The 17,742-nt window shown below is 61.5% G+C and overlaps 1 protein-coding gene across 6 annotated transcripts in view; it reads right to left on the minus strand.

The window, feature by feature from the left end:
* The window catches only part of HDAC4 (histone deacetylase 4), a 273,236-nt gene that overhangs the window by 191,772 nt on the left and 63,722 nt on the right, over window positions 1-17,742 (minus strand). The window contains exon 1 of one of the 6 annotated variants that reach the window (XM_077869465.1): window positions 10,249-10,411. The exons of the other annotated variants lie outside the window; for them this stretch is intronic. The gene's annotated coding sequence lies outside the window, so the exon portion shown is untranslated. Of the gene's footprint in view, window positions 1-10,248; window positions 10,412-17,742 lie in introns of those variants that run through there. 6 annotated transcript variants of the gene reach the window in all.

Below are 17,742 nucleotides of genomic sequence, written 5' to 3' on the forward strand. Positions count from 1 at the left end.
CAGCCAGGCCTGCGGGTGTTTTCTCCTGCCCGGTCTTTGCAGACACCTTCGCTGAACAGAGAGCTCTGGAGCTGAGGCCCGGACCCAGCGGCCAGTGTGAGTGGCCACGAGACGGTGGTCCCCTGCCCCTGCTGCAGCTTCCCACCTGTAAGGGAAGCTCACCTGAGAGGACGCGCTCACGGGACAGTGCCACCTTGCGTGCACGTCCGTTCACGGTCAGCCCCACTTGCTACTGGCTCACGGGGCTCCCAGGCGCAGGCCACACAGACGACACGCAGACCTTCCCGCAGGAGCGAGCTGCGCCACGGAGACGCCAGCCACTGCGGCCCAGGCCTCGCCCGGACAGCTCGAAGCCCACCCGACAGGCTGGGGCCCAGCCCGCTCAGACCGCGGCGCCTGGGGACCCAAAGCCGAGGAGACACGCTCAGCAAGACGGCGTTCGGCTCTCCAGAGCTCGGAGAAAACGGAGGCCTAGTGAGCGATGGCGGATTTTCACGACATCAAGGTCCCTGGTGTTCTTCCCCGTGGTGGCAGCGTGCGCCCGGCCCCATCACCGCTGTCACCGAAGCAGGCGGCGAGGAGCCAGGAAAAGGCAGGGATGGAAGTAAAATGTGGGAGAGGCCCAGGCGTCATGGGTCGGTCAGTGTGACGCAACCGCGACGGGCGAACGTGCCCACCATATGGTCACACGATGACATAATCAATGGCCGAAGCACAAGAAGCACCAAACCACATAACCCTCCCCCCAAAAGCGAGGCGCGAGCTCAGGGCAGGCAGGGGGATGTCTGGGCGTCCCGGCAGCAGACGAGCCTGGGATGCGAGCCCGGCTCCCGGGGCCATCGGGCCGGGCCCCTGGACAGGCCGTGGCCTCGCACAGGCCGGCACAGCCCCGGAGCGTCACGGGGAACCTGACTCACGGTGGGGGCCCATCGGCGCAACAGCCCCTCACTCGGGGGAGCCTCCAGGGCACCTGAGGCCGGAGTGCGAACTCCGCCAACACCCTGGCCAGCCGCCGCGCCGTCACCACCCCCGTCCGGCACAGGCACCACAACTCGCGACTCCCGAGCACGGAGCACCTCGTAGGAGAAGCCCATCTACCTCTCGATGACCCTCGGGCGCGGTCAGCCCCGTCCACCACCCACCGCCACCGTTCCAACGAGCAGCACACGATGATCCACGTCACAGGAACACTGGCTGCATCTCACCAAGCCCCGGGTCCCCCGTCAGAGCGCACGTGCCCGGAACCCAGCAGGATGGAAACCCTCACTCCACCTCCAGGGGCTGCATGTGGCGTCTCCCTTCACGGAATTATTTCCATCCCATTACCGGGAACGTCGCATGAAGGAGGCGGACTGCGTCACACGATGGATGACCTTATTTCCTCCCCCAACACGTAATGGGTCGGGAGACACCCCTTCTTCATCAAATATTTACAAATTGGGATGGAGGGGGCGTCTGTCACCACCAACAGTCCCCAGAGGTCAGCACATCAGGGATCGAAATTCCTTCTCGGAACAGCAGAGAGCCGGCTGCGACCCCAAGCTACGCCAGGCGGGACGCAGCACGCGCGGCCGGGGGAAGAGCACGCCGGCTCGGTGCGGCTCACACGCTCACCGGGCCACATAAACACGACGAGGGGAGCCCGGTCCAGAGGCAGAGGGCCGCCCTTCACGAGCGGGGCAAGGACGAGCAGCGACACACGGTCACGTGACGTCCGGCGGGCGAGGGGCCGCGCTTACTTACTGGCTGAGGCCCGTCCCGTAGCACACACGTCAACGAGAGTCGATTCCCCGAGTGAGAGGAAGGGTCAAGGGTGGGATCGTGGAGTGAGGTCTGTCTACACTGGCTGGCTCCCAGTGACTTCAGAGCCCCCAGACTGTGTAAAGTCCATCTGGATGTCCGTTTGCCCGTGTGTCCTGCTGCCCCGCCCGCTCGAGCTGGCTGCTCCCGGGGTGTGTAACATGAGAGGGACACAGCTGAGGACAGAGCAGATGGGAAGGGGCGGGGGGCGGGGGTGGGAGGGGAGGGGGACGGGGCGGGGGTGATACGGCCTGAGGACCTCCTCGGCTGAACCCCCTCGATGGCCCCCTTGTACGCACCACTGAGGGCACGTGTGCCCCTCGTGACCACGTGAGCCCCGCCTGGAACCGTCGGTGTGCCCGTCTGTGACACAGGATCTCCCTCGTGCCATCTCCCAAACAGCCTGGAGAAGAGCCGTAAACCGAGCACTGTGCCGACACCGCCCAGGCCACTCACTGTGAAAATATTCCCAGCACAAGCAACCCTCTTTTTTAATCCAACCAGGAAATTCAAACGGATTAAGCCTTCTATTTTCAAATAACTGAATAAAGAACAGAGCCTCAAGTCCTCCTTCCAGAGCCTTCCTTGGTGTGGACTCTAAGTGGCCACTAGCCACAGGTGGCTACTTAAATTAAAATTAATTCAAATTAAATTAAATGTAAAGTTCTGCTCCCCGGTCCCCCCGGCCACATCTGAGCGCTCCGCCGCCACCCAAGGCCAGGGGCGACCGTGTCTGGCACAGCAGCTACAGGCCACTTCCACCATCGCGGAAAGTTCTGGATCAGAGGACCCGGGAGGTCCCTCGTTCACAAAGCCATCTTTGTGTTGTGGTGTCTTTTCCTCTTCCTCCAAGTGAGCAGGAAAAAACAGCCTCGCAGCGGCCGCCGCCTGTGCTCCAGGAACGTGGGGGAAGCGGCCCGAGCGTCCTGCGGACGGGAATGAGAACACACGAGTGGAAAGAGCACACCTCCGACTCCCCGCGAGGCCCGGGCAGCTGTGAAAACGCCCAGTTTTCCCCTCACCAGTTCTTACAGACTTTTTCCAGAACTCTCTTCTTGCTTTTCTCCTTTTCCATGATCGCACATCGCCTGAACGAGGGAGGAGAGAGCAAAACGCCCATGACTCACTTCACGCGTCTGTCCACATAAACCCGTGTGGCTGCCGCAGGACGGGGGAGCCGGTCCTCACCACGGCCTGTGAGCGCCCACGCAGCCTTCCCTCCGGGCCATCCGGGCTCACGGGCCGGGTCCGGCCCCCCCCACCGTGTGCGCCCTGCGGAAGCCCGCTCCCCGCGTGTGCTGCTGTCCCCTCCCTCTGCCCCCGGGCGAAGGGCCCCGCAGCCCCCACGGCCGGAGGCACGCTCTGCAAGAGGGAGCAGCTCCTCTCTCCCCAGGTCCCGGCCCCAGGACGCCTGCCTGCCCCCAGCCGCCATCAGCAATGGTACCGGCTTTTGTGGTGCATCTGTACAGTTCGCGAGGCTCTCGCTGCTGCGGAGGCTCCTCCTGCCTGTCCGGCCCGGACGGAGCCGTCCTCCATCTGCCCTCAAAGTTACTCAGGTCTCTCGGGCAAGAGCGGCCCGCAGACCCAGAACGGCCAGGCGAGGCCCTCCACGCGGGCCCACGCTTCTGAATGCTGCTGGCCCCCGTCCACTCCCTCCTCCGTGACGCACACACGAGGAAGTTGCCATCCACGCCGCAGCGCCACCCGACGGCGGTGGCTGGGCAGATCGTCCCAACACGGTGTGTTTCGCCATCAGAGGACTGGCTGGGGTCGAAGAGATCACGCCTGAGACCGGGCTACCCAGCTTTTCCTTCTTAAAGGTAAAATAAATACATAAGAAGGCCTCCGCGTCCCTCACTACCATGTCATCCCCGCGTGGAGTCCGGGACAATTCTGCAGCCGTGGAAAGGGGGTTCGGGCAATCACTGACGCTGTGAGCCGACAGCTCACCGAAGTGACCGGCACACCCCGGTAGAGCCACAGCCGGGACCCCGCGGGGCTCACACCGTTAGAGGGCTCTGCTCTAGTTGGAGCACATTTTCTGCACAGGAGCGCGTGGACCCTTCAGGGGATCGGCAGGCGGTGGCCGAAGGAGCTGTCGGGAGGCCGCTTCCAGGGACCTCTGGGCGGCCCGCTTCCGAGTCAGGGCAAGCACAGCGCCGGCAAATTCGCCCGTGGTCACGCGGGCCCAGGTCTAAAGCTGCCGAGCTGGGACGGGAGTGGGGAGTCGGGCCCCTGTGTGGAATCCAGGTCTGCGGGAAACTCGCGGAAGCCCTCAAGGCAACGCGCAGGCCTGCCCCGGCAGGACCAGGGAGAAGCGCTTCCTCGTGGGAGGGGCCTCCACGTGCTGCGTTAGCCCACGGCCCCGAACACCTCAACCAGTACCTCTTCCAGCTGCAGCGTGGAAGGAACCACGACGCCCAGCGACATTCGGCATCGCTGGCCGGCCCCCCAGGAAGACAGCACCCACCTCTTGGCCTGAGGGTAGCAGTGCCAGGTGGACGGGAGGTGTTTTAAACGAGCACCCGCTGTGGGCGAAGCTGTCGGTGGAAGAAGTCATCTGATAATTGCTCCCAAGAAAAGCAAGTCACCTCTCTCCCCTTCCCCAAAAGTGGCTCTCAGGTTGAATTCTTCCCATCAGAGTCCTTGCGGAGCGTGTGGGACACGAGGATTCGTATTCCCAAGAGGGGGCCCAAGAGACGGTCACCCCGCTGTCCTGAGCAGGGCCCGGGCCTCATGACCGGCCAGGGCAAGGGCAGGCACGAGGCGGCTGGAAGGACGGGGCTCCGGGAGGCCACCAGGACGTGACAACTAGAAATACCTGCTTCTTGCTTTACTTTTGTCTTCCTCTAGTACCTGGGTGAGCTTCTGCTTCCCCTGGTCGCCCAGACCTGGCGTCTAGACAAAGGGGGCCGGTTTCGTCCCTGGCTGTGTCCCTGCACCTCTGGGGGCGGGAGGAGACCTGCGCCCTGCAGGGAGGCGGCCGCTGGCCACAGGCACGGCCCAACTGCTCCCCCAGGGATCTGCTCACTGCAGTTGTTTGGCTTCGTTCTCCTCCTGAAACCCTCTGGTCATAACATTTTCAGTGCTTCTCTTTGACTCACAGTGGAGGAAACCAACCAACCAGTCGAGCTGCTGCCCCCATGGTCTGCTCGTCAAGTGACAACTTTAAGTCGCCCCTGAACGCCGTCCACGTCATTTGTAAAAACAGCTCATTGGTGAGCTGCGTCCTGCAGCAACCGGAGCCCCACTCCTCATTCTTAAAAAGAAGCTTTGGCAGCTGTGCTTTCTGCACAGACAGCGGGGTGCTGCGCTCACCCACAGCCCCTGGGGAGGCCCGGGCCCAGGACCTTTGGTGGGGGCCTCTGGAACCCCCGCAATGCCCGAGGTCCCCTCCCTGGGGTCCCTGTCAGCGTTCAGCCTCGAGGTCCCCAGCTCCCGCCCCGTCGAGCACCGACTAAGGATGCCCCCCTCTGTGACCAGTGGCCCCCTCAGGCCCTCCGCGCCGCCCTCCTCCCCGGGTCCCCTGAGCTCGCAGCCCAGCTCCCACATCAGGGGCCTGCATCTCCACCCCAGCCTCCCCGCCGAGGCCTGCCGACCTCGGGTGCTCAACCCTCACACATCCATGAAACGAATGCCGCAAATGTGCAAGGCGGAGCCAGGAAGCCCTCGATCCACGAGGCCCTGGGTGGGCACGGACGGGCCTGCGCCTGGTGCAAGAGGGCTCACTACCTGCCTGAGGGTCGAGTGGGGTGCACCGTGCAGTCACCGGGCGGATGGTGAGGGAGGGACGCTAGGTGGTGGCACGGTGTTCCTCCGTTATTAGTAACGTGTAAAGCACACTCGCACGCCAGGCCCAGCCGAACTCCCGAGGCTTCTGGGAGTTACCGTGGAAGGCACATCACAGCGTACGTGAAAACGTCCTAAACGCTCAGTGTGTCAAAATAAATAGTTTAAGTCTGTTTAAACTTCTTGCTCCTTCAAAAGACGTGCTGTTTCAAAGGGAGATCCGGGCCTGAGGGAAAGTTCCGCACAGACGGCGATGTTCCCCTGTGCCGGCTCCGAAAACACCGCGGCCTTCCGCTAAGAGGCCCCGGGGGTCAGGAGCCCAGCCGCCCGGCTGTCCCCTCGCGCCTGCAGACGCTGCTCGTCCCCGTTTCCCAGCCTGTTCAGTGGGGATTAGGAATGATGCTGTACAAACGACGCTTATTTTCAAGTGGAAAAACAGGATTCTGCCTATGGTCTTCTAGAGCTAGCTAGGAGAGGGAGGGAGAGAGGGAGAGGGAGAGGGAGAGGGAAGAGGAGAGGGGAGAGGGGAGAGGGGAGGGAGAGAGGGGAGAGGGAGAGGGAGAGGGAGGGGGAGGGGAAGGGAGGGAGAGGGAAGGGAGAGGGGAAGGGAGGGAGAGGGAAGGGAAGGGGAGGGGAGGGGAGGGGAGGGGAGGGGAGGGGAGGGGAGGGAAGGGAAGGGAAGGGAAGGGAAGGGAAGGGAAGGGAAGGGAAGGGAAGGGAAGGGAAGGGAAGGGAAGGGAAGGGAAGGGAGAGGGAAGGGAGGGAGAGGGAAGGGAGGGAGAGGGAAGGGAGGGAGAGGGAAGGGAGGAAGCAGGAAGGGAGAGGGAGGGGAGAGGGGAGGGAGAGGGAAAGGAAAGGGAAGTGAAGGGAAGGAAAATGATTTGGGGCCCAGGTCTTCACGGTGACACACAGGGCGGAGCCAAAGGCATCGGTGAGGTCCACACAGTCTGGACGGCACCCTTTCCTGGGTCACTCAGGGAGTCTAGCACTTTCTGGGTCCCCGAAGGCCCAGCGGGTGTTTCTCTAACCCAAGTATAGGTGAGAAATCAATTAGAATAGCACAAATAGAGCCACATTCATCTTACTTGTTTTAGGTCTATTTTGCGGTGCTCCCCAGCTAGAGGGACAGTGACCCAGCGGTAAGCTTTCACGCAGGCTGGTGGCCCACGGGTTCCTCAACGAGGCGGCAGGTGTACCGGCAGCTGATGTGAGGAGTCTGTGTGGCAAGCCTCTATGCTCAGTGCATTCTCCGGACGGTGACAGGGACCCCGCTCACTCCCGCAGCTTTGAGAAGCCTGGTTCAGTGAGCGCTGGGGGTCTGCACCCCCTTTCCTGGGGAGCCCGGGTCTCCCTGAAGGCCGTGCCACGGGCGTCCTCCCCAGGCCCTAAAAGCTGATGGCAGGACAGCCCGCTCCTGCCCCGTCCTTTGTGGAAGCCACTCTGCGAGAGAGCACGGAAAGGGGCAAAGGGCTTGTTTTTTCTTTATCCTTTTTTGTATTTTTGCATATATAATGCTATTTCTGCATGAATTGTTTTCAAAGAGAAAGCCAAAATAAGTTCTACAAGTTTCCAGATTTGTAGGCAGGATAAATAAGAACTCAGTTTGGTTTTCAATCATGCTCAAATTATTTGCATATGTGCAGCTTAGTTTCATTTAGTTACTAAATTCCAGCCATCCCTAGACTAATGGACCAATGAAACTTGCATTTCCAATTTAAATGTATTTATACACACACACACACACAGCGCACACGCCAGTTAATCTGCACAGACAAGTCCCTAACAAACACTTTTCCGAAGCCCCATTACCTAAACACATTTGGGAACACAGCTGTCGCTGCCCTCACAGGCCATGAATCTGAACGACATCCAGGATGACCAGGCAGGCAGCAAACACAGACAAGTATCGGGTTCCGGGCTTTCAGATGATAGAGGACTGTGCACTGCGGGTAAACGCGGAGGCGCGGTCATTTCCCCACAGAAGGAATTACCCTTGCTCCTCCAGACTGCCCGCAGGACAGAATCATCACACTCCAACAATCAGCGGAGGAGGGTTCAAGATCTCGGAGAACGCCCCCCTCAGCCTTGCTTCTGGAAAGTGATGATGGATCTGGGTTCACAGGGCTCTTCCCCGGTAGTCCGTTCTCTGAAGAAATCCCCAATGTCTGCTGTTTTCCTGACACTTCCCATCTCTTCCTACACTTAGAAGGCAGGCAAGGCTCAGCCCCGCAGGACTCTCGCGGCCCGACGGTCGGATGCAGGCCGCTGACCCGAGGCCAAAGGTCAGTGATTGGGACCGAGGACAAGGAGGCCCTCGGAGTCACTGGCTGAGGCGGCGGACGCCTGCTCCCGGGCCAAGTGGTCCTGGGCGAACACCGGTCTGGGCCCCTCACGCAGACGGACCAGCAGTGCCCTGACCACACTCCGCCTCACTCCGCCTCACGGCCTCGGTCCCCACGCAAAAACAAGCACACATAAGTAGGACAAGATGCTCTTCATTTAAAACAAGCCATCGGACATCTGCTCAACGACAGGGCTGGCCTCCCGGGGCAGGGTCCCCAGCACAGCCCGCCAGAGGGCAGGACCTAGGCCCTCAAGCACGGACACTGCCTGGCCCCAGCACCCACCTGGTTTGCACGGTGACCGGGGGATGCGGTGTGGGGACAGTAAGAGCAAACGCAGGACCCCCACCCCGGGGTACCCCAGACACTGGCCGCTGACCCTCATCTTGTTTCCCACCCAGCCCCACACCATGCAGGGACTATTCAAAGAGAACCTTCTGGAAAGTGCTTCTGAGATGCATGGGGCGTTTGGGGGTGCACGAGGAGGGCCTGAACCCCGTGCCGCCTCCTGCTCCGCCGCCCTAGGGAGCTATGCACCCCCGCCCGGCAGGACAGGGAGCCGCAGGGCCCACGGGAGCAGTACCGGCTGTGCTCCTCAAGCTCATCTTCTGGCCTCACACCCTCCAGGGGCCGCGCTGCCAGCAAGATCCTTCTCAGGCCGTGTCCATGCATGCTTTGCCTTCTTATGGCATCAGGTGCCCGGAAGGGTCTGGAAACCTGACACGAGGGAGGACAAGAGCCCTGGGCACACAGCCTGGTACCCGGAGTGGGCTCCGTGCCCCAGCAGCCGTCTGTGCGGGTGGGGTCTGAGCCCGAGACCCTTAGACAAACATGGGCTGTTTGTAGAACCACGAAGAAGGGGTTATATCTAGAAACAAAGCACCTCAGAGCGTGAGACGAGACGTGACTGCGGCCTCCCTGTGATGCCCCACGGCCCCTGCTGGGACCCGGTGGGACGTAAAGGCTGGCAGCCGGACCAGCCAGAGGCCCTGGGGCTCTGCGTGGTGCCAGCAGCCCCGCACTTGCCTGGAAAACAGGGGCCCCCCGCGTCACCAGCTCTCACGGCCCACCGTGGATCCTAAACACGGCTTTCTAAATGGTCAAAGGACAACTCCTGTTTGAGAAAATGATTTTAGGAAAAGTTCTACTTACTTGGATAATTTTCTGACAACCATGCTTAGTCTTCCAAATGCCACTGGGTGGGTTTTTTTTTTTTTTTTCAAGTTCTCATTTTGGACAATCATAATAGAATAAAGCTACTGGAGTGTTTTACATTTTCTCCTAGGACCAGGGGTTTAGGAACGGCACACAATCTCACTGTCAGGGTGAGGGTCTGCCCCGGCCTCTGACGTTCCCGCACAAACTGAAGACCGAGGCCCAGGAGCATCAGGCGGCGAAGGCCCCGCGTCCCCCCCGGAAGAGAAGGCCACAGCCAAGAGCTGGAAAGAGCCAGAGACGTCCTGTCTCCTGAGGCCCTGCCCCACTGACCCCGGGCACAGCATCCACCCTCCCTGGGCTATTTCCTCACAGTGAAATGGGGTCATAAGAGCACCTACTTTCATAGGTGTGCTTTAAGGATTACGTAGGAGATTTCACTCACACGCTTAGCGCTGGCCTAGCATCCAGGGCACTCCACGAATACCGGCCATCGTTTCAGAGATGAGAAAGTGAGAACCCAGCGGGAAGGTTCACGCTGGGGACTAGAAGGAACCACAGACCTGGCTCTGCCTCCCTGAGCTGGGTCCCTGGAACCCAGGATATCGGGATGACCCTCAGCACAGCCGTTCCTAACAAGAACTTAATTCCGCGAGGCTTTAAAGCAACCCAGCGGTGACAGACGCTAGCCAAGATTCCTAGGTTTTGTTTCCAGAGGATCTTCTTAGCAAAGTGCCGAACCTACAGATCTCTCTGGAAGATCAGCCTACGAATGGAAAATAATGGTAAAGGAGGTATTTTCGGTTTTTAGACAAAAGTGAAACATGCACCCACCATCCTGACGGCTGTCGCTGCCCGAGAGGGAGGCACTCTGTGTCAGGGCAAAGACCGGGGCTCATGGCACCCGGGCAGAGAGCGCAGGTGACGGGGCCTCCCGCATCCCAAGAGAGGTCGGCGGCGCCCCGCGCTGGGCACAGGGGCTGGCGGGGGGTCCCGGTGCCCACGGCGCTATCTGCGGGCGGCACACGCGCCCCGGCCACTTGCCTGGCGCACCGCGGACCCCCTTACACCCCACACACAGAGCACGGAGGCCGGGGAGGAGGCGGCAGACGGACCCCGGCTAGCAGGTCACTAGGCCACGCACAGCCACCTCCGCACTTACGTAACAGGGCGCGGAAAATCCCGTGCAGTTTCTCAGGAGAGCGGATGGCACTGGATCGGGGCCTCAGTCAGCCAAGGCTTTGGTTGGGTCCAGGCGCCCCCCCGGAGCCCGTCGTCCCGGGGCCGTGGGCCTGGAACGGAGGAGAGTGGAGCCGGGCCCTGCCGGCGCCCACTGATGAGGACTGCGTGGCCCCGCCCCGACATCTGGTTTCTATTTCATCCCCGTGTTGTCACATTACATAACAAGCAGATGCTGCGCGGGGTCACCGCAGCCTCAAGGCTCCCGACTCCCAGGGAATGGCCGGGCCGCGGGCTCGGGGGCGGCGACAGGCCCGGGGGCAGCGGCGCTTGACCGGGGCGCTCACAGCGAACGCCCCCGCGGCGAGACCCGGACGCCGACTGCTCCGCCTCGGACCCCCGCTCAGCTCCGCTCCCAACTCCGTCTTCCCGCTCCACGTGCAGCTGCGAGGAAGGCGGGAGCTCTCTGCGGCCCGGGGTCGGCCTCCCAGACCTCAGCCCCGGGGAGGTAGAGGACGGAGGCTCCGGAGGGTCCCCGCGAGAGAGCGCCCGGAGCCCCAGCAGCGAGGGTGGAGCGGGGCCCCCGGGCGGAGACGCACGTCAGGCACGCGGAGGGACGGCCTCAGAGCAAGGGTGCCAGGGCTCCGGAGCCCCCCGGGGATGCTATGCTCCCGCACCCCCTCCGCGAGCTTGGAAAGCAGCAGCGGTTCTTATTAAGGAAACGCACCACGTGCACCACGCGCACCACGTGCACCACGCGCACCCCGACGGCCGAGGCTGTGACGCTGGCAGGCGAGGGAGGCGCCCCTCTCAGGAGCCTGCTCCACAGCGGCCCCCCAGGGCTGCCATCTGCCATCTGAACCCACCCGAGCCGACAGGCGGGCCAGCGTCAAGTACAAGGGTGCGAGGGGCACAGGGTTTCCCACAGTCGCCTGGAGTAGCCCAGTCAGCTTTGGGCAAGAAGGAGGAGTCCCCACGGCAGAGGCCCCCACCTGGCGGTCGGGCATCTAGGGGGCTTCGCGCGGGGCAGACATCTAACCACCAAGCCGCAGGGAGTCTCCTCGGCTGAGTGGTCTGGGCAACCACCCGCCTCCAGGTGAACCACCCTGCACAAGCTCTAACCACCAAGCCGCAGAACCGTCCTCGGCTGAGCGGCCCAGGGCGATCACTGGCCTCCTGGTAAACCATTCTGCACACGGGGAAGTGAGAATTTAAAATTTTCTCTTATGAATACACAGACGCGGCTGAGGCTGATCTGACTGGCGAGAACTGCAGTGGGCCCCTGCCCCGGCGGTCTGGACCGCCCAGCCGTGGGCAGAAGCCCCCAGCACTACCCCGTGTCTGCCATCTGGCCCGGGCCTGGTCCAGCGCCCCGCAGGGAGCAGCGCGCAAACTTGGAAGGACGGCAGTGGCGTCCAACGGACTTCAGATCCTGCCCTCCTCGCTGCACCAGGGGCAGCAGACACCTGCTGGGGGAGAGCTATTTCAAGCGCGACACTTAACTGGCAAGCGGCACAGTCCAGCCCCAAGGGCGTGCAATGTCACGGAGGACCCGAGGCTGCTGCCGTGGGAAGGCCTGGCAACGCTAAGGCATGTTCCTTGAGCCCCGGAGGAAAACAGGCTCAGAACTTCAGGCAGAAAAAAACAGCACAGGACAGCGGACAGCACCCACCCCCTGCCAGGCAGGGCCGACTCTGCCTCCCACCGCACCCCCAGTTTGGAAAGGCACTGCCTCCAAAGGGGAGAAGCAAACAGGGGCCCCAGGCAAAAAGCAGGGCCTTAGCCCCTGATGTCACGGAGCAGACCAGACCTTGCACACGAGCGTCAGGAGTGCAGAGCAGGGATCCCTGGGTGGCGCAGAGGTTTAGCGCCTGCCTTTGGCCCAGGGCGTGATCCTGGAGACCCGGGATCGAATCCCACGTCAGGCTCCCGGTGCATGGAGCCTGCTCCTCCCTCTGCCTGTGTCTCTGCCTCTCTCTCTCTCTCTCTGTGTGACTATCATAAATAAATAAAAATTTAAAAAAAAAAAAAAAAAAGGAGTGCAGAGCAGAGGCTGCAGAGGACATCCTGGAGGCCTACGTGGTGACGGCCACACCCCCGGCTACCTGGGAGGGTCTCCTGGAGGAAGCCCTGGGAATACGTTGTTGTTTTCCTAACCTGGGGGCGAGGGGGGTGGGGGTCCCACCTAGCGCACAGCGGGGCTGTCTCTCTTGTGACATGGATCTGGTTACACAGGGTCAAAGGGAACAGAGAAGAGCCCATTCACGCCAGCAAGGGAGGCCAGGCCTGGGTCACTGTGCGCAAAGCGGAAGCCCCTGAAACACGCCTTTCCCCAAAACAGACACATGGGCAAACTGCTTTGATGGGACCCCTGAATCACTGCTGCCCTGCTGCAGGGGAGCCATGTCCAAAGCCACTGCCGGGCCATGGCCGCTGGACAGTCAAGAACACCCTGCCTTTAACCTGCCTGCGCCGCGTTCCTGGGCCAACGTGCTGCCATACACTAAAAGAAAGGCCTATGAGCGAGCACTCAGTGGGTACCAGAGCTGTCGGACACAGGGAAGTCTTTTCAACCACCTCCCACTTCACTCAAAACTAAAGCCACAGTGTGGGAGCAATGATGGGCCAGAGCAGCACAGCCTGCTTCCCATCCGGCCCCCCCTCCCAGGCTCCCCACCTGCCTCTGCTTCCCCTTCTGTCCTGCGGGGGCCCCTCCCTGCTGAGCAGACAAGGCAGGGTCTGCATGTTAGCAGGTGCCATGGCCAGAGACACGCTCCTCCCCTCCACTGTCGCCTACTTCAGGTTCAGATCCGTCATCTGATTCAGTAAAGTCTGGGCTCCTCTGGTCGCCAAGGATGAAGGCCATACCTGTACCTGAGTGAGCAGTAAAGAAGATTGGGCGGAAAGCCCCTGGGGCAGCTCCCAGAAACCAGAGAAACCCTGGCCCTCTCAAGAAAGTCGGGTGCCAGGCAGCCCCGGAGCCTCGGGGACCAGTGCCACAGACGGTCCAAGGTCGTGGACTGCACCCCGCCGGCCTGCCCACCTCTCTCTTCCCGTTTGGTGCTGCAAACTGAACACAGCAGCTCCCAGGCCCATGTCCCCCGTTCAGCCACCAGACACCAAGGGGCCTCCTGCCCCAGCTCCAATCTGAAAGACTCCCAGAGAAGGGCGCTGCCGCTGGTATTCCCACCTAAGACCACACTTTCCTTGGGGTTGGGGGCTACACTGCCTATAAAAATAGAGGGAAAAAAATTTTTTTTTTTAGTAACTTAGAGAAGCAACCAGTACCCACTAGAGGCTGTGCAGCCGCCGAGCCTTGAGAACACGAGACAGGGTGCTGGCCTGAGCCCGCGGGCCAGGTCCCCAGGAAAAGCTGCCATGGCCACTCCGGGGGCTGAGCCTGAGCAGGGCCGCCCGGCAGGACCCGGGAACTCAGGACAAAGGCGACAATCACTGGTATTCCCCTCCGTTTTTCCTTAAACAGCCACTAAGGGAATGAGTCCGTCAGGTCCCGTTACAAACCAATCCCATAATCCTCTCTGCATCCGATGCCAATGGTGTTTGCCTACATGTACGGAGGAGCTCGCAGGCATGGGATGGCTGCCTGGCCCATCGTGCTTTCTGCCAGGACGAGCAGCCTTCGTTCTATCTCACAAAGAAGAAAACGAAGCTCCCAGAGTGTCCCAGCGCCTGGCCCCACCGGGGCTCCCTGCGCTCCTTAGCGGCGGATGCCCATCCTCGCGCTCAGCAGCCTTCACGGCACGTGAGCAGACGACCGGAGTCATCGGCACACTTGTTCTGCTCCATGTCGCAACGTTCGGCCCTGGCAAAGCAGCCAGCCGGGCCGGTGCGGACTGTTGTGCCACATGCCACACAAATAGCAGGATGAAGCACCCTTAAGCCAGCGTCAGCTGTCTCCATCCACCGACACACAACACCGAGCATCTCGTTCTGCGCGTCCGGGAAGTGGAGGAGCCCGAGTGCTGCCAGCAGGTTGGAAATGACAGATTCGAGAAATGAGAGGACGCCGAATACCGAGGACTCTGTTGGAAGGAAGCCCCGCGCCGTGCGGCCAGGGACGGGCTCCGGGACCCTCTGCCAGGTGAGGGGCAGGGGGCAGCGTGGGGGCAGCGCGGCCCCTCCCCAGTCACACACGGCCACAGAAGCACTACTAGTTCATGTTTCTGTTTTAAACATTAAATGTGTATTTTAAGCTGCATTTCACACGCAGTTCCCATGCTCGGCTCTAACAACTCCACAGCAGCTTGTCCCCAGGGTGACGCAGCAGGGGGACCTGCGGGCAAGGCCCACCCGATCCCAAGGCCCCTCCCGGGGCTAAGGAGCTCAGGAAGGATTACTTGACATGCTCCCCAAGAGCAGAGATCCCGCGGTCCCCTCTGGCAGTAACATCATGTGCTGGGAGAGAGAATACTGCTCAACAGAAGTCTCCACGAAAAACCCAAAGTCACAAAAATCACAACCAGACGGTCTCAGTTTAGACCTGAGGGATCCCAATAGGAGGGTAAAGTCATCATCATCAGTCAATGGAAAGGCACCGGACGCAATGCGTGCTCACTCCTGGACCTCCAAGGGCGGGGACGGGTCGCCACCCTGGGCTGGGCAGTGGCCTGGGGAGCGGCGGGGACGCTGCCCACCTAAGCCACCGCAGTGCCCTCACCATGCCCTCTGCCCTGCGCTCCAGGTCCACGAGGGCCAACGAGAGACGCCACCATCCCTGCCCCACAGCCAGTGAGGAGCCACGCGAGCCCCACTCCCGACAGCGCGTAACCTGCGAGGAACACGGCCCCGCGCGAGCACCTCCACCTGCGGCCGCCGAGGGGTCAGTGTGCAGGTGCACACACGGGCACACACAATTTTACATCCTCCCCTTCCTTCCTCCGTTATTTGAAAGAAGGCCAAGGCCAGATAATAAAAAGTCTTCCCTATCGTCCTCCATTCTAAAGCAAACACTCGACTGTTATTTACAGTTTTGTTCAGAAAAATGAACCACTGCACTGCTACAGAGGAAGCCAAATTCAGGCTTTTCCTTGCGTGTCCAACTAAATTAAAACTCTCATATCTGCCTTCCATAAAAATGAGCACAGTCGCTGGAACAAGGACCTCGGCGCTGTTGCCAGCGCGGCCCAGGGAAGTGCCACTCATCTCTCTGCAACCGTCCTTCGGGGAGCTCACCCGGCACCCGGCAGCCCAGCACAGACGACGGGAATCTGTGGCCTGCCTGTCCACACTGGCCCCACGGACGCGGCCTGGCAAAATGGACAGAGAGCTTCGGCAGAAAGCAGGGCCCCCGGTCCGAGGCCCAGGGGCGGCACGGGCAGGTGGCCTGAGGCAAAGCGCCCTCCTTTCGGGCCTCGTCTACACGATGAAGTCTCCTGGTCCTGCCAGGACAGGTGCAATCACGGCTGACAAGTGTCTCTGCACCTCTGTCCTCGCACTGGCCAGGGCACGCGTTCCTGGTCAGTGGGGCTGCGGGGCAAGGAGCCGAGGAGGGCACATCCCGGGAAGACAACTCGGGTGGCCTCGCCCAGCACATGCCGGGTGCCCACGGGCTGAGGCAGAAGCCGGTGTACGAAGCTCCCTCGCCAGGCCCAACCGCTGTGCGTGGGCCCGGGAAGGCGAGGGGAGGGAGGCCGGACACACCGCAGGCTCCTCGCCGGCTCCCCGGCTCCTCCTCCGACCGGCACCCAGGGGTGCTCGGCAGCACGGTCTGGCTTCTGCTCGCACTCATGTCATAGTTTTAAACATACTCTTAATGGGCAGTACCAGCAGTCCTCGACGGGACCAGCGACACAGGACCGGCAGGGAGTCACCTCAGCAGTGTGGAAGCGAGGGCTCAGAGCAGAGCCCGAGAGCCGGCCGTGCTCCGGGAGCGTCCTCTGGAGGCCAAAGGACGGGCATAGACCCCGGCCCGCTCTTCACGTCGGGCAGCGCGGTCAGGAACCATCGAGGTCTTCCTCGTCACTTAGCAGATGTGACTGGGCAGGCCTCCGCATCCCCAGGCCAGCCGCCTGACGTCATGGGAGACAAGGTTCGCTCCTCGTGAAAATAAGCGTCCTCAGAAGAAAGCCGAGCGGCCCAGAGAAGCCTGTGAGTCTGGCAACGTGGCGTCAAGTGTTTAGATCCTTCTCCAAGCACAGCCGAGCTGGCACAGGAGTGAGGAACCCTCGGCGGGCAGGACCTCACCCCATCCTGAGGCTGCCACCTGACTCGGCCCCCGCTAAAGACCAGGAGACCAAGCCGGGGGCTGAGCAGGAGGGGACGGGGCCATGGACCCCCAGGGAGGCTGGGAAACCTCCCCGCGAAGGGACACACCCAGGAGCCCTGACACCGTGGGGAGGGCAAATCAAGAGACAATCAAGAGACTACCCCAGGGTCCACGACACAGACCCCTGGCAGGGCTTTGGGGGAGAATCCGACAACCTCCGACACCTGACACAGACACCGGGGCAGATGCATCTGGAAGTGCATCCCAGGTGACGCTGCCCAGGCCTGCGCCACTCCGCACCAGGCAGACACAGACACACATCGCCCCTGGATGGGTGTGTTCCCAACCCCCAAGAACGTCGGTACAACAGTATGAGGCATAAAGTCACAATCTAAAATCAAACGCAGGGGAATGGCCCAGGGAGTGGAGGTCAGGCCGGGGCAGACTCCAATTACAGGAAAATCTGATCTGACCACAAACTGCATCTCAACACCAGGCGTGAAGAAACAAACAGGGTCATCCAGGGAGCGAGTGGCTGTCGGGGACTGTCACTCAGCAGCTGCGCAGCCCCGGATCCCGTAACCTCTCTCTGCCGCGGTCTCCACCTGCCAGAGGGTCTGTAAGAGCCCGAAGCTCCACCGGAGGGGCGCGCAGGGGGAGACTGAGACTGCGTGCCACCTGTCCTCACTAACATCAAAAACGGTCAGGCACGTCGGAAAATGACCCAAATACAGCTTGTAAGGAAAAAACGGTTAATGATTAAAATTAAAAACTAAATGAGTAAGTTGAGTAATCCATCGGCTACGGCCGGAGAGAAAACTGGAGAACCGTAAAATAGCGCGGAGGAGATAACCAGGAGGGGGACACAAAGACACGAGGGAGAGGTACACGTGGCTGGGGGCCGCAGGGCAGGGGGAGGCACACTGACCCGCGCCAGCCCGAGGGCCGCGACGGGACAGACGTGCACCAGGTGTGGGAGGGCCACTGACGCTTCCAGCCGGACCGTAAAACAGCCCGGGAGCCACCGTGCTTGAGGCAGCGGAGGACGGACACACAGACAGGCAGACCGGCCAGCGCGGCACAGGTGGCGTCTGGACCGCTCGCTGTTTAACCGATGGTGCTGGGCCCCCTGGGGAGCCACTGGAAAGAGATACAACTAGGTCCACACCTCACACGCACGCGCGTATAAATGCCTCTCGGACCAGGGACCTGCCGTAAAAAGTGAACTAACACAAGCCCCAGAACAAGACG

Source organism: Canis aureus, chromosome 24 (assembly GCF_053574225.1).
Source record: "Canis aureus isolate CA01 chromosome 24, VMU_Caureus_v.1.0, whole genome shotgun sequence".
NCBI lineage: Eukaryota > Metazoa > Chordata > Mammalia > Carnivora > Canidae > Canis > Canis aureus.